Source organism: Engraulis encrasicolus, chromosome 12 (genome assembly GCF_034702125.1).
Source record: "Engraulis encrasicolus isolate BLACKSEA-1 chromosome 12, IST_EnEncr_1.0, whole genome shotgun sequence".
Lineage (NCBI taxonomy): Eukaryota > Metazoa > Chordata > Actinopteri > Clupeiformes > Engraulidae > Engraulis > Engraulis encrasicolus.
The window spans coordinates 6,072,250-6,077,221 of NC_085868.1; positions in this window are offsets into that span (position 1 = coordinate 6,072,250).

Below are 4,972 nucleotides of genomic sequence, written 5' to 3' on the forward strand. Positions count from 1 at the left end.
GCGCACACACACAAAACATACAGAAACCCGAAAGCACACACATGCACAAATGCACATGCATACAGTACATGTTTACAAAATCTCTTTAATATACACCCGCAAACCCATTAATACCTCTCTCTCTCTCCTACTTCACACACCCTGTCTCTCCCTGGCAGCTGTCCAAAGCCGCTAGATGATGAATTCAGTGCACTCTCTTCTATGACATATTCCATTAACACAAACAGCCCCTTATTTCCACTGGGCCATGCTAACCCCCCCACACACATCACTTCTCTCTTCCCTCACCACATATAATACACATCCTCCTCTTCCTTACCTACCAAGACATATGTGTTACATCTCTCTTCTCCTCTCCTCATCTCCTCTTACATTCACCTGAATTCATGTTTCCCCTCTGACCTCTGAGGCTGCAGTGCCAGGATCCCTCCTCTCCTCTGTACATGTTATAACAACATCTCTCCTCTACTGTGCTCTCTATACCATGCCAAGATCAAGATGGAGGGCTGCCTGGTCAGTTTCCTATTAGGGGTGTTGACTGACCCGCAAGCAGAAAATGTTGAACCTGGAGAGCTTTTTGGGACTGGTCAAAAGTCGTATCAAGGTGGAGCACCTAAGTCACGCCCTTCTTGTCCCCATCTGTGGGGCTGTAGCTCTCAATTTTGAACGGAAGTAAATGGGGCGAGTCAAGCTAAATCCTCATCCCGTTTTTCATGTGCTCCGGATTTCACATATGATGGCAAAGAATTTGAAAGGTTTGGATTTGCGTCGTAAGACCACTCATTTTCGACACGCAAGAAACGTTATTTTAGCTTTTGTGCAAAACTGTGTTAGAGACTACCACGTGTGCCGCATATTTGACGTGAACTGAGGCACAGCCAACCCTAAAGTGGCTTAAGTGGCTGCACGTCGGACATGCAACGTCTGTTGTGTAGTCCAAATAATTACATATTTTTGCATGCACACAACTCAGTAATCGCTTGCCAAGTGAAGTCAACGAGCCAACCATTGGTTGTTATAAATTCTGAGGCACAGCATATGTGTGATCGACAGGGAAATGTGAGGTGGATCGGAAAATAGCTTTGATCAGTCCATTACAGCCCAGTCAATAGTTTTTAGATTTCCAGCCCCATGAGTCGCCCGGAAGGGGTGGAGACTTAGGTGCCCCATTGTCGTTTGGTTAAAGGCCAACTTCCAATAAAAAACAGTTTTACTCACTCCTTTTGAAAGTCGAACGGTCACCCCAAGTTAAACTCACATGCAAGGCTTCATAGCGGTGCATCACCTAGTTAACCGGTGTTTCCCAATTGACAGAAACAATGCAGAGCCACGAGCGAATCACGAAAGCCTTTCTGTGTTGCGTCACATTCAAAGAAGGCTTTGCCCACAAAGGTTTATGTTGACCCATTTTTCTAAAAACATGTTGAGTATTTTTTTTCTGCTTCTTTTCAGAACAAGCAACGCCTGGTGGCCTGAAACCTAGCTTAGCTTAGCTATCAGCTGGTTGCTACTCTCAGATACACACAGAGCACAAAGCCAGTTTACACAGCCTCCCCACTCTAGTCGATCCATGCCTGCAGTTCGCCTAGGGGTCACTGTCGAAAGAGCACAGCCCTGAAATGAGCCTGTACGCCTCCGTTGGTGGAGCCCTATCTCACGCCTTTCGTAAAGTCTTCACGAAAAAAATAGAGTAATTTTCGTGGTGCATTCACGTTATTGCCCGCCTTTCGTGAAGTCTTCACGAAAATAATAGATTAATTTTCACGCTGCCTATTCACTTGAATTGCCCCACTGCTGCTATGGTTATCCAAACGTCTGCAGGGGCGGGGAGGGGGTGCTGACAGAACACTGCTGATACACTCGGGACTCACTAATTCGACGCCCTTTCGGTACTTACGCCTTATGTCCCCTAAACCTAAACCTAAACCTAACCCTAACCTTAACCCTAAACCTAACCCTAACCTTGACCCTAAACCTAACCCTAAATTGCTTGTTTGAAATGTTTGATTACCATGTGACGGTAGGCTACCGAAAGGGCATCAAACTAGTGGGTCGCTAGGCAACAGTCGGGCAATTCAAGTGAATAGGCAGCGTGAAAATTAATCTATTATTTTCGTGAAGACTTTACGAAAGGCGGGCAATAACGTGAATGCACCACGAAAATAAATCTATTTTTTTCGTGAATACTTCACGAAATGAGTGAGATACGGTTGGTTGGCGCCCCAATAGTGCAGTACCACCCGGGGAAGTGGTGAGTCTATAACCCTTTATTAGTATCTCTCTGAGGAGCAGGAGGAGAGAGCCAATCAGAGATGGATATCCATGAGAAACACCTTGCTAGCTTGCGAAAACGGCTTGAAACAAAGCAACCAGAACGTTTTTTAAAATAGGTCCAACTCGTAACGCATTTGATAACAATGGGGAACACAACAGTATTAATGAAATAACGATGAGAGGACATCTTTAACAATGTGGGCAAATGTTCAAGCATTTGGTGTATGTGGGGTTTGTTTGTGAGGTCAGGGAGAATGGGGACCTGAGTATGAACATATTTGATTGGGGGGTCGTGGTCGGCTTTGAAGTTGTCCAGTTACTGTATTGTGATAATGTATGATGCGTAAACAGTGTTAAATAAAGACATTTTTTTTGTCTCTCCTCTCCCCTCCCCTAACACATACATTACACCTCTCCATCTTCATTACCGAAGAGATATTGTTAGAACATCTCCCATCTCCTTTCCCCTCCCCTTCCCTACCTGAGACACGTTCACATACTAATCTCTACACTACTCCTCTACTTTATACCCAATAGCCTATGCCAGGCTCCCTCCTGTCCCCTGTCCTATACATATTTACACAATATGATAACTTAGTCATTGGCCATACCGAACAGACAGCAGTCGACATAAATTAATTGATTAATTCATCAATTAATTTATTGATTAATTCATCAATTAATTAATTAATGCATTCATTCATTCATTAAAAACCCTAAAAAGACCTACCTACCCAAACAAACTAACTTGTTTAGGCCTTACCTACCTGCTTGCAGTGTTTTAGCTGCAGCACTGAGCGTAGCCTCATAAGCGGCGTACACACACAAAGCTAGCTTTTCGCTTGCTTGCCTACTCGCCACTCTTTCATGGAACGTTCGCTGAAAGTTCCCGCGGCTTTAACTGCCAATGAACAGGCGAGAAGTACCGAACTCTGCATTCCAATTGGTTACTCGCATCACTCAAAGATGAAATATTTTCAACTTGGGATTCGCCCACATCGCATCGCTTGTACAGTACTCGCCTACTAGTCTCGCTGAAACACATTGACATTCTATTGACTTCATTCGCTGAGCGAGTAACTAGTAGCGACGTGTGTGTACGGCCCTTTACTACACTCAACTACACAGTAGCAACATTGCTATGACATTACTGATACAGACTAAAACAACCTTGCAATGGCTGCATGAGGAAGTTATAAGAGTGTAATGCATTTGATGTATATGGGGAGTTAAAACAGCTTCTCTCAGAGGGTTGGATGGGGTGCTCTGTGTGCCAAGGAGCAGGGCTCTAAATTAACGCACGCCAACACGCCAAATGCGGGTGAAAAATCATTTTGGCTGGTAGAAAAAATCATCCACTAGCCAAATTGGCCGGTAGCGCGCGCCCGACTGAACGTTAAACAGCTGCCCGCACAGATCTGTAGCTGCCGTCTGATGAACCGTAAAACGGCGCCTACATTACCCATGAACATTAGTCCTACCGTCATGATGTAGCCCACACCCATTGGCTGACCGTTAATCGCAATAAGGCAGCCTCACATCCATTGGCTGCGTGTTTGATACCCGCGCGCCGCTCGAACTAGTGTTAATAAAATATGTTCAATGAGCGGACTAGCGCCGATTACTTTGGTTTTGTAGGTTTGTCAGATGAAAAATAATGTGGCAGTGGTTAAAGCACGGTTATGTGTCGATGAATGCAAGTAATAGCAGCGTAACTGTTGTGACGGTGAAATAGAGTATTGGTGGAGCGAAAACGGCGTGGGTGAGTGAAGGGACAGGACAGCTGTCTGTCAAAACAGTGTCGTTGCCGTCAGAAGCCGTCTGATATTTGCGAGGTCCTCGCAACTACAAACGATGGAGTTGTCGTTTCCTAATAACGCCCACGACATCGCAAAGACCCTGCACGCGTTTGACATGGATATACGAGTAAGTGAAAAAAAAGATAACAAAAACTAGCGACGAAAGTAACAAAGTAGCCTAAGCGTGGTGTCCGTGGTGTTATTGGATATCTAGTTGACATAGCGTAACGGTAATTGTCATTCCAAGCGCATCGTAAGTAAACCTAATATTAATTTGACCTGGAGGAACTTGAAGGTGTCACGCAGCAGCAGCATAAACACACAATGCAGACACCATTCACGCACTGTGCAGGTGTGTGTGTGTGTGTGTGCGCGCGCGCGGGGGGTGTCTCCTGTCCTTCTCCTCTCCGTCTCCTTCTCCTCCCTTCATCTCTTCTCCCCTTCACCTGTCTTCTGTGCATTGTCCATGGTATTTGGCCCACTGTGTGTGAAGTGATGCTGTGTAGGGGATATGTGGTTTTGCAGTGTTTGGTTGTGTGTGTGTTTGGCTAGTGTATGTTGAAAGTCTGGTATGTGTGTGACATTAGTGTTGAAGGCATGCTGTGTTTGTGTGAGTTGTAGACCTAAGCTTATACTGTATGAGGTTTGGGTGATGGTGTGTGAGGTAATAGGCTAGTGTTTGGCTGTCTGTGCAGTATATGGAAATGGAATGAAAAATAATGAAATGCAGGTAATAAAAATATAATTACTAAATAATTATAGAATGGACTGAATTATATGGAGTATAATATTTATATTGTTTATCTGTGTTGAGGACATAGCCTAGTTTAATAAAATAATTAAAAGCAACATAATTAACGCATGGTTTATTTTGGTGAGAAAAAAATGGCTAGTTGACC